The sequence below is a fragment of the Cibotium barometz genome, chromosome 36, assembly GCF_041138505.1.
Source record: "Cibotium barometz isolate CiBa-2024 chromosome 36, ASM4113850v1, whole genome shotgun sequence".
Lineage (NCBI taxonomy): Eukaryota > Viridiplantae > Streptophyta > Polypodiopsida > Cyatheales > Cibotiaceae > Cibotium > Cibotium barometz.
Window position 1 is genome coordinate 986,121 of NC_141081.1, and position 12,258 is coordinate 998,378.

The following is a 12,258-nucleotide window of genomic DNA, read 5'->3' on the forward strand; positions in this document are numbered from 1 at the left end:
CTTAATATGACAAAGTCACTAAATGTATTGACCCAATCAATCAATGCTATTATTACATGAACTTACAGTAAGTGTTGTCATTCTAAATCTTGACTCAAGATATCTCCAAGCATTAGCAAGCACCATCCATCCACAAGATGTTGAGTCTTTCTGCAAAGGAACTTCCTGATTGTAGTACTTAAAATCCTTAAGTTTGTAGTCTTCATAGGTGGAACCTAGAAAACTCAAGATAAGTTTGGCAGCACTGCAAGCATAAAATACTGAGGGTCAACCAAACAATTGAAAACATACAAAATATTTCTCTAGAACATAAACCATGGTAAAGTTGATTCTTACATTTTACTTCTCCCATGAATGGATGCTAATGAATTCATAAAGATTACATCTCTATCCAATAGATTGAAGATAATAAGACTCCAATGGCCTCTGTGATAAGATGAATACTGCAATTAGTTGTGAATATTGTAATGATGGACAAAAGATAATTGAGTGTGTCTTACACTTCAACATAAGGGTATACAATGTAATTGCATGTCAGCATATCAAAGTTTTTGAGAAAACTTGTAAGATCCCCTTGCCTATTGAAAAGACATTGTGTAACAAGGGGATCAAGAATGGTCACTTGCATAGCCATTGAGTCAGAAAGATCCCTCATAAGACATCTGGAGACATAAACAAAACATATCAACAAAATATGGAATCTAAGAAATTCATCAAGAAAGCAAAAGGAAATCCACACAAACCTCAGACAGATGAAGAGGACTATGTCAGATATCTCAATATTGTGATTCACAAGCATACTTGTGTCTTCAGGGGCAATGTCACAATAAACCTCATCCTCTCCATGCATGGAGACATCTTTTATCATTTGACCTGTTACATTCTGATAAAGCTATGAATTAGATGCATGAAGAATTTCAGCTTGCTGAGAAAGAATGGCATCCTCTGTAATCTTCTCCTGCTCTCTCTCTTTCTCCACTTCTTTAATATCCTGAGCTTTTCTTGTACTATAAGTATGTGAAATATCTTCAATAACAACTGATTGTTTGGGTTGTCTTGCTGGAGGAATATTAAGAATTTCAAAAGCCCTCATATCTTGACTTGGAATGGGTTCCAAAGTTTTGTCAAACTTGTACCTAAGTCTGGACACAAGCACAAAATCTTTGCTCATAAGAGTGATCCTATGAGCAAATGCAGTAGCAATGTATCCATCATTCATAAAGTAGATTAAAAAATCTTCAGCAGCCTCTTGAAGACACATAAGGGCCCGTGACTCCCATCGGACTTTATCAAGATTTGTGTTTCTCATTTTGCTAACTAACCTTTCTGATATGTCCCTGACAACCCAAATAAATGGCAGTCGAGGGATGAGAAGACTAGTAGATTTCTGTGGCGCTCTGATCTCTCTTAATGACTTCACCTGATAGTTTAATCTCTTTCTTGCTGTTGCCCTAGCACGAGGCTCTGCAGGAGGCTTTTCTTGTTTTTCATCGCTAACTGGCTTTTTTGAAGATCCTGGTTTGTCTTCAACTTTTTCAGTCTCCAAAGGGGGGTAGACTCTCCTTGCAATCTGTTTTGTCCTCGCCATTGAAGTTAAAGAAAAAAAAGAGACCCGATCCAGGTGATTTGTGTGTTGAGATAAAGAAAACTCACAGTGGCCCGAACGAAGCGATGGGGTGGATCCAAAACGGTTGGATAAGCACTATTGCTTGATTCGGGAAATGACAAAAAGAGATGGAACTAAGCGATTGAAGGCTTCCAAAAGTATTGGAAATAGGCAATCGCTTGGTTCTAGCTTGATTTGGAATGGCCAAGTGATAGGGGAGAATCCCGAACGAAGTGACTGGGCAGATCCAAAGTGAATGGATAAGCACTATCGCTTGATTCGGGCAATGACAAATGGAGATGGAACTAAGCGATTGAAGGCTTCCTAAAGTATTGGAAATGTGTAATTGCTTGGTTCTAGCTTGATTCGATATGTCCAAGTGATAGGGGAGGATCCGGAACGAAGCGATGACGAAGGTTCATTGATATGGATGAGGTCTATCGCTTGATATGGGTGAGAAGGGTAAAAGGAAATTCCGAGAAATTCACAGGAGTGATCTCGCTTGATACTGTGTTGGTGAAAAATAGAAATGTTTTCAAGAAAATTAACTTTTTATACCTTGAATCCGTCGTACATAGGACCGTTGGATACACGTATCATGCAATCATTTTTGCCACGTGGCACGAACGGTCACTATTTAAGGTGTTTTTGCCACGCTCCACGTGCTCCATCGGATTTTCTCAAAAACTCTCAATTTTTTTGTAAACTTTTGGACCACTTATTTTCGCTTAGTCAAGCTGTGCCATATTGTGACTTCCAAGCCCTATTTTGCAAAACCCTCTATTTTTTTTTCGAACCTTCAAATTGCCAAAGCCCGCACCAAGCGATAGAAGCATTCCAAAACTTTTGGACCACTTACTTTCGCTTCGTTCGGGCTCTTTCATATCAAGACTTCTAAGCCTTCTTCAGATTTATTCAAGCGTTTTTCTCAAATATCACAATGAGTAAAAGTGTTGAGGGACGACATGAACTTGTTGAAGAAAGCCCAAGTGAAAGACTCTTGAATGCTATTTTGCAAGATGGTCATGACATGAAGGTATACATAGATGCAGTGGAGATATTCAATCCAAGGTTTGTTCTTTTAGATGTTTTGATGAAGCTTAAGGACATTCTCGAAGAGGAGTACAAACAATTTGAAATGTCAATTGAAGCTCATTGTTTTCATATCAGAGACAATGATTTTTGTCACCTTACTGATTTTACTCAGCTATCAGTGGAGAAAGCCAAAGTTACAAAGAGGTTCAGTAGATTTTCAAATAGAATCTCTTTCACATGCCCTTCATCCATTTCTTGTCCAATTTATAAAAAGCTTTGTAACCTTGTCGCCAAGGATGTCTCCTTTCTTTTCTTTCTATTTTTGAGAGCAAAAATACAAGATAAAGAGCAACAATCAGAAATTGATTCAGAGAAGGAGGAAGAAAACTTAAATGTCACCACAGTCTCAAAGCTAGAGAAAAGTGAGATTTTAGAAGAGGAAGAAATTGATGTTCAAGCTCAGGAGAAAGAAAGTGCCAATCTTGATGTCTGAATTTAGGGCTTTCACTGTTATACTGAAGAGCCCTCAGAGGAAGCAAGCATATCTGAATCCTCTGTAACTGTTCCAAGCCTTCCTTTCTTCTATATCAATGAGAAAGATTTTATTCCTTTGTCCTATCTTCAATGTCTCTTCAATATCAGGGAAGACTACTGTATTGCAGCAATTTCAGAAGCTTGTGAGGTGACCAAAGACTTTATTGATACAAAAGTAGAGTCAAAGGAAGAGTTTTTGGCACTTGATTTGCAAACATCTGACCACTCATTTATCCCTGCTCCTGATGCTCTTGCCTTGTACCTTAAAAGAGTGGATGAGGAGAAACCTTCCCTTAAAGATGAGGATTTTGAGAACAGGCTTATTGAGTTAGGTGTAGAGTCTTTTGGCAGAGATTTCAAGCTTCAGGCAGATTCTAATAAAGTGGAAAGGGTTGGCTCATGCAACTTGATGAAGGATAAAGTAGTCTTGATAAGGATGATTTTCTAGGAAGAGCTAAAGGCAGTAGAGTGAAAGCTATAGAGACTAGGTCAAGAAGGCCTTCATCTGCTCTCATGCACTACTTACCTACATTGGATAAGGCTGTGTTCTGTGCATTCCACATGAACTTCTTTGAAGATGCTGAGTTGCCAATATTTGCCTTGAAGGTGTTTTCAAGGTTCATGGGATACACTCCCCTTCAAATAAATGCTAACAAGGTCTTGCTTCTAGAGAGAGTTATTGCTCTTAGAATCTTTGGATATGCTGTAGGTTTCAATGCCTCAAGAGCAGGATACTTTCTTTACTACTCTAGCTATGCAGCTGCACAGCTGAGGAGTCAGATATCAATTTTCTTGGAGGTTATAGAAGGAGAAAATTTTTGAGATACAGAGGTGACATGCCAAATAGTCCCAAGAGAATCAAAAACTAGTGTACACACAATATTTTGCAAGGACTGATTATAATTCAGCAAATATTTTGTAAGAGGTACAAATGTGTTAGTAAATCATTAGTCTCTATCTTGAGGTGTTTATGTAGTTTCAGATTGCTGATTCTTTGATCTCATCCTTTGTAATTACCTCCTGTAGAACCAATTGAATAATTCTTTAAGTTCATTGCTTCTTCTTTGACCACCTCCTCTTCTGGTACATCTGAAAAAGAAAGTTCTCGCTTGATAGTGAGACTTTTTCATTCCTTGTGTGTTCCATGTTGCAAGGGGTCCTTCTGTAGCAAAATATGGTCCATGCAAGTAAAGAATATGCTACAAAGACAATTCTTTGTTAGTAAATTTAAGAAATTACACTTTAATTTTAACTGTTTTGATAAGTCTGAACACTCACCAAGTAATAAGTTATGTCTTTTTCTCCCCAGGCATCTATGATAGCTTTTATTAAAAACTTTATTGCTTTTTTGAAATCATCTGCATAAGTATTTGAACCAACTTGTTGTCTTAGGACTTTGAAAAAATCGTCGAGTTTTTTCCAAACTTCCATACGTTTGTTGGCTACATCTGGTCTACTTTTGACATTTGTGGTGATGACACATAGATGTTTCCAGCAGTTCCACATTGCATTGACTTGTTTGGTGTCATGGTTGCTCAAAAATCTTCTTGCTTTTGCTCCTCCCATTGAAACATCTTGCAGAACATCACCTGTACCTCTAGAAAGAACACGATCTTTTTTAAGATGCACTTTGCCACCATGGAAACCCATTTGAGAGAGGCTTCACATTTTTCTATGCACTCATCTGCAAGTTTAGTCGGCTTAATAGAATATGCATAGTCCAGATGAAGTCGGAGCAATTTGTCCAAGATTCTTATCTCTGCATGCAATGTTCATATATGCACATTTTCCAAATGTATTGGTAGAATTGGATCCCAAATTTTAACATAAGTTGGATAATCGACAACATTCACATTATTTCTAGATGGTGGTTTTCCAATCTCATTTTTTGCAAGCCATTCTCTTGTCCCTGTGCTTGCCATGCAATAAAGACATGGATATTTGTTATTTGCTCCTCCACATACACCAAACATACACTTCAACGCCTTGAGGTCAGCACTCAAATGCCATTCCACAATGAAATCACCTATGTCGTTTACATGAAGGTGTTCACTTGCATTTTGGCTCTGAATAACTGAAGGAGAATGTCTGTTTGTGAGAAGAAGAGTCACTTTAATGTTTCATGACTCTCTACTGGCACATGAGCTGATCCAATCCACCATAGCTCCATTTCTGATTGAGTTTTGTGGTATGAAGAATCAAGCCTTCCTTGACTATAGTCCAATGCTTTATTCATTAGGGATATAGATATTCTTTCCATTTTTTGACATTTTTGGATTTGAGCTTCATCTAATTTTATAACAAATACAAGTTTTCCTTCACAATCTATTTCTCGAATGTTGTAATATCTCACCATAAAAGATTGGACTTTTCTAATGTTCATCCAAATATTATTATAAACGTTGTATTCAAAAGACGATTTTTTTTTTGTCTCTCATATGGCAATGTTCCCTCAATATAGAAATACTCTCGGAAATGTTTGAAAATTTCCTCATTTAACAGAGTTCTATATTTTTCAACATTGTGAGGTCTAGGCAACCCAAAAGCTTTGATTTTGTAATACTTAAGGACCCTGAACCAGGTTTTAGAGATGGCTCTGTATCCCTTTCTACTCACTCCCACTATGTCACAAACTTCTTGCATTTGGGAAGAGTGGACCAATAAGTCCATATCTTTTAGTAGATGTTGAAAGACTAGTTTTTTTAGTTTGATTTTCAGGAAGTTTCAAAAGTTTCAAGATATCCGACCTATTCATAAGCTCATTCAAAAATCTTACCCTTTCCTGAGCATTAGACATATCAAATCCTAGAAGGGTAGTAACATGATCTCTTACAAGTTTTAACCTTTTTTTCCTTTGTCCAGATCTCTCTGTTAAGTTAACTACATCCCGCATTCGTTTTACTCGTGCTCTTAACCCTATTGGAGTTTCTTTTAAGGTTTTCAATTGATCATTTTCTTGTTTCAAAGACACTATTTTGTTTTCAAGTTCTATAATTTTTGTTGCATTCAAAGATAAAGTATTTTGAAGATATGTAATATATTCTGCATGTGATTGAGATAGTCTTGAACTATAACCAAGTAAGCCATCTACCCCATCACCAACAAATCTAATCAAATCATGTGGTGTGTGAAAAGAAGGATACCGTCTTATTCTGGGATCCGGTGGATATAGACTTCCATCTGTCCAGAGGTCAATATGCTTCTTTCCTTCATTGCAAAGATGTTGAGCTTCATTCGCACATGAAAGGGGTCTTTGGTAGACACTCCGTGTAGTTGCATACTCTTGGTTGAGCTTGATATTCAAATGAAACTTACGATTAGATGTATCACTCATTACTAACAGAGCTAAAAATATTAGCAGAGCTATTAGAACATGAGAGACGCAGAAGAATGAGAATGAGATGTAGCTTGTGAAATTCTTAGAGAAGCAGAGGAGTGAAATTTTGTGGAGAATGGATGAGAGCGCATTCGGAGGGAATGGTCATTCAAAAGTAAGAGAAACAAGTATTTGTCGCGAAGTCACTAAAGGAGGACAAATTTCGAGATGAGCCATTAAAGAGTAGCATCTAAACGATATATTTTTTTAGATTTTAAAATATGTACTTAGATACGTGTTCAATCACATAGATACGCTTTAAATATCCAAAATGGCCAAATTTGGAGCCGTTTTGACCGTCAACATTCTACTAATTAGCAAGTTAGCGAAATTCCTTACACAGCCCATTTTGAGACGTTTTTGAAAATTTGAAATTTCAAATCATCAATAATTAATAGTTCTGAGAATTGCTTAGAAAACTCACTAATTCACTAATCTCATCATCATTGGTTTCACTCACATTGAATCAAGCATATAGAGGAAGTTTTCAGAGTAGGAGAGATGGTTGGATGGAGCCACTGGATGCCTGCTGGCCATTCGAGAGTAGATTGCAGCTGCCAAGGTTGGTACCTGCATGAAGGGAATGCATAGACTTGTAAGGGAAACAATTGGCATAACAAATCAGTTCGCTATATCCCACGCTATTTTCGTTGCTCAGCGATACTGTCAAAAAACATCAGCATCACTATTTTTGCCGCTCAGTGGCACTGATAAAAACATCAACATCGCTATTTTCTCCGCTCAGTGGAGCTAATAAAAAAATCAGCATTGCTATTTTGGCCACTTATTAGCGATGCTAATAAAAAATGTTAGCGTGGCTATTTTTGCCGTTCAACGGCACTGTGAAAAAAAATTTTAATTCAATGTATTGAAGACGGTTCTAATTTGTATAAACAGACATATCGACATATGAAAATACATTTGAAACACTCCCGAAATCTAAATTGTATTAAATTTTAAATGCCATAAAAGGCGAGTTACATCCAAAATGCCATAACAGGCGAGCTACATTGAGTATGGAGTTACACAACATTAAACACAATAGGCCGATCTCTACTCATCCTCCTCCTCCTCCTCCTCCTCATTATCATCATCATCCTAATCCTCCTCACCTATTGCCTCTTCATCATCTTCCTGTATCACACAAGATTAAGTAATGTTAAAATAGAAACTAGATAAATTTCTAAAAGCTTATAAAACCAAAATAATATAAACTTACAGTGGGCATAGCTTCATAGTTCAAAGCGACACCCTATTGTCTTGCAACCATTCAAATGTGGTCGAGATCCCATTGTGGACAAGCAAAGTTGTACTCGAGACTTGCCGTCGTCGGTGGTGACGAGGAAGGAGAGCGACTGGCCACATAAGAAAGCACACAAGGAGCATGGTGAAAAGTAAGAACAATGATTCATCCACTCACAAGCAATCATAAGTAATGGCTCAATGAAAGGTTCACAATTGAGTTGTGATATAACAATATCGTGATTGAGCTATAATGTCATGCTAAAAGCTAGCACTAGACAAGATGATAGGCATTTGGATGTGATCAATTAATTACACCGCAATGTTACGTTTTGTAAAAATATATGGTTCGATTAATATGATGTTAGCTATCGCTATTTTTGTAATTGAGGATTTTTTTTCCCTTATCGCTTTCCTTACAATGCTAGTTTCTTTCGATTGGTTTTCTCAAAGTGCTAGTTTCAAAACATAAGAAAGCGCACAAGGAGCATGGTGAAAAGTAAGAACAACGATTCATCCACTCACAAGCCATCATAAGTAATGTCTCAATGAAAGGTTCACAATTGAGTTGTAATACAGCAATATCGTGATTGAAATTCTCACTAAATGATGACCCTAGGTTAAAGCTTCATCATATGGCAAAGCTAGTTCCTATATCAAATATATTATATAAAGACTACGATGTTATTTACATTCAATACCAGTAATTGAGGATTTTTTTCCCCTTATCGCTTTCCTTACAGTGCTAGTTTCTTTCTATTGGTTTTCTAAGAGTGCTAGTTTCAAAACATAAGAAAGCGCACAAGGAGCATGGTGAAAAGTAAGAACAACGATTCATCCACTCACAAGCAATCAGAAGTAATAGCTCAATGAATGGTTCACAATTGAGTTGTAATACAGCAATATCGTGATTGAAATTCTCACTAAATTATGACCCTAGGTTAAAGCTTCATCATATGGCAAAGCTAGTTTCGTATATCAAATATATAAAGACTACCATGTTATTTACATTCAATACCAGTAGTGGCAAAGAAGAAGAAAAAGAAGAAGAAGAAGCTCTTTTAACGTGGTAGGAACAATCCCAAGAGACCAAATATGATCTATCCGACGGGAGCGAGATTCGAACACAAGAATGTGAGAGAGAGAGAGAGAGAGAGAGAGAGAGAGAGAGAGAGAGAGAGAGAGAGAGCACATGTAGTCATCGAGGGTGATCGGGCATGACGATAACGTTGCGTGAACTTTTCTCGATAACTATTCGGTAACATTGCATGAACTTTTCATGATAACTATCAGCCAAAACATTATTTTCATGACAACTATTTCTTTTATTGCCTTTAACCACTCCTTGTTAGCACTTGACAAAGGAATGTCAACGACACTGCTTTTTTATCCACCTATCCATGCTTTCACCCAGTGCTAGTTTCAAAACATAAGAAAGCACACAAGGAGCATGGTGAAAAGTAAGAACAACGACTCATCCACTCACAAAAAAACATAAGTAATGGCTCAATGAAAGGTTCACAATTGAATTGTAATATAACAATATCGTGATTGACCTATAATGTCATGCTAAAAGCTAGCATTAGACAAGATGATAGGCATTTGGATGTGATCAATTAATTACATCGCAATGTTATGTTTTGTAAAAATATATGGTTTGATTAATATGATGTTAGCTATCGCTATTTTTGTAATTGAGGATTTTTTTCCCCTTATCGCTTTCCTTACAATGCTAGTTTCTTTCGATTGGTCTTCTCAGAGTGCTAGTTTCAAAACATAAGAAAGCGTACAAGGAGCATGGTGAAAAGTAAGAACAACGATTCATCCACTCACAAGCAATCATAAGTAATGTCTCAATGAAAGGTTCACAATTGAGTTGTAATACAGCAATATCGTGATTGAAATTCTCACTAAATGATGACCCTAGGTTAAAGCTTCATCATATGGCAAAGCTAGTTCCTATATCAAATATATTATATAAAGACTACGATGTTATTTACATTCAATACCAGTAATTGAGGATTTTTTTCCCCTTATCGCTTTCCTTACAGTGCTAGTTTCTTTCTATTGGTTTTCTAAGAGTGCTAGTTTCAAAACATAAGAAAGCGCACAAGGAGCATGGTGAAAAGTAAGAACAACGATTCATCCACTCACAAGCAATCAGAATTAATAGCTCAATGAATGGTTCACAATTGAGTTGTAATACAGCAATATCGTGATTGAAATTCTCACTAAATTATGACCCTAGGTTAAAGCTTCATCATATGGCAAAGCTAGTTTCGTATATCAAATATATTATATAAAGACTACCATGTTATTTACATTCAATACCAGTAGTGGCAAAGCTTGTTCCAAAATGAAAGGTTTATAATAGAGCATCCATGTTAACAAATTAATCAAGGGTTTATACTAGAGCCTTAATCGACCGTTAATCCATCAAAATGGTAATTAGAGAACCCAATGTATTGTGACCCTAAGTTAAAACTCATTCATTAAGTGATGTCAAATCAATATTAATTCTCAATAAAGTACTTATTCACAAATTTGTAATCAACATTTTAATCGCTAATCTTTAATGACTGTTGTCTTCTTAACCGATTAGTACTTTGCAAGTGCATGTCATAGATCCACAAAAGACACATGCTTGCAAAGTACCTAGGTTTGATGTGCATTGAAGGGGTGCCGATGGAATTTCACCTGGTATTGAGAAACCCAATGAAGAAGGGTTTACAATGGAGCTTTACTCCATCGAAATGGTGATTGGAATTAAAATGAAAAAAGAAATCTGCATTCTCGATATAAAAAGCTAGTCCCTATATTTATTGGACATGTGTTATTTGTAGCGTTAATGTTTAGAACTGGCCGCGAGCTTCGAAGGTCTGGCCGAAGCCCCAGTTGGAGGGGGCGACGTCGAAGAGCGTGCGAGACTTGCCGTCGTCGGTGGTGACGAGGAAGGAGAGCGACTGGCCGGTGAGGACGGTGTTGCACTGCCAGTTCTGACCCCAGTTCCTGGACATGGGGATCCAGCCGCCGCTCTTGGATCCCTTGATGGACACGCTTGTCACGCTTCCGCTGCCGCCCACGTTGGTGAGCAGCACCAGGTTGAAGTAGGGGTTCCCGTTGATGGTGAACTTGACGCCGCCCTGCTTCACGCAAGGGACTCTCCTGTATCTCACCGGGACAATGCCGCCCCGGTAGCGGGCGATTTGTAGGAACGCCGGCTCTGCCAGGTCGAAGTGTTTGAGCGGGGGATTGCACCAGCCTCCGTTGTTGTTGGCCAAAGCGTAGTTGGGTGGGCAAAAATTGGTGGCGGTGACTACGAGGCTGTGCTGGCCAGGAATGCACCACTGGGCGTCGTCGTAGCACACCAGCTCAAAGCAAGCTCCGCAGGTGTCACCATTGTTGAAGAGCGCTGTGCTCAGAGCGGCCGTGTTGGTGGCGTAGCCCTGGCTCCGGAGGTCTCCATAGCCGCAGGCACCCCCTGCGAAATCCAATATAATAAGAAAGAATACACGGTCATGTCACCACACAGCAGCTAGCTAGCTGCCTGATATTCTTATAATAGTATAAAATACTACGTTAATTCAAGTTACCATTGGTTCCGGAATATCCATCTGGGCTTCCGTAGAAGGTCGCGTGCGCCTCCTCCCAGTCTTGATAGCTCACGCGCGCCTGGCTGCTTCTCACGCAGCAGTACATGAGCACAACAAACAGGCCGCCGCCATTAATCATGAAGATGCTACTACTGATTCGCCGCATGATGGACGACGTCGTGCAACAGTTAGACCCGCGTCGACGATTGCAGGACGACAAGCTATAAGCTGTGTCTGCTGCGCCTCGCTCCAATATTTTACTTCGTGAGATAGTACAACAGCCGCTCTTATATAGCTCGTGTTTGCCTGCTGGGAAGGCTGGCCGACTGCTCAGTGCCTCGTCCATCCTTGAATATTCAGGTGTGCGCGTGAAAATTAACCTTCTATTCGTGCGGATCTCAAGTTCAAATCGCCTAAGGGAGCAAAGCTCAATTTTCTTGTAAGAGGGTGTTTTTGTTAAAAAAAATTCAAAAAAAAAACAATTAAAATTTTGCTTCTTCTCACCCCGTGTATTCGGTTAATGTTAATGTTCCATGGGTACTTCGGCAACTCTTGGTATTTGCTCAATTACAGATGTAATGACGCGCACAGAATGTTCATCGGCGGAGTTGGGCCAAAAATAGGAACTCTCGTAAATTTTAGGAGTGTGATCCTTTGTATTCCTCCCTAATAATCCCCCTTTCCCCAAACTTCTACTTTCCAAATATTTAGACGTCCTAGAGTCCACCAAACCCCTTTCATAGTACCGAGAAATGTACAGGGTGGGTGGTCGGTCACATCCTCCCTAGCTTGAAAGTGACAAAATTGATGAACTACTCGTAACAAATCCACTTAATGAACAATCACAAATATTGGAAGAAAGTAGGATTCGG

General features: G+C 38.5%; 1 pseudogene; it reads right to left on the reverse strand.

The window, feature by feature from the left end:
- Window positions 1–10,645: 10,645 nt before the first annotated feature.
- On the reverse strand, window positions 10,646–11,732 carry LOC147617379 (expansin-A2 pseudogene; annotated as a pseudogene).
- Window positions 11,733–12,258: the final 526 nt, after the last annotated feature.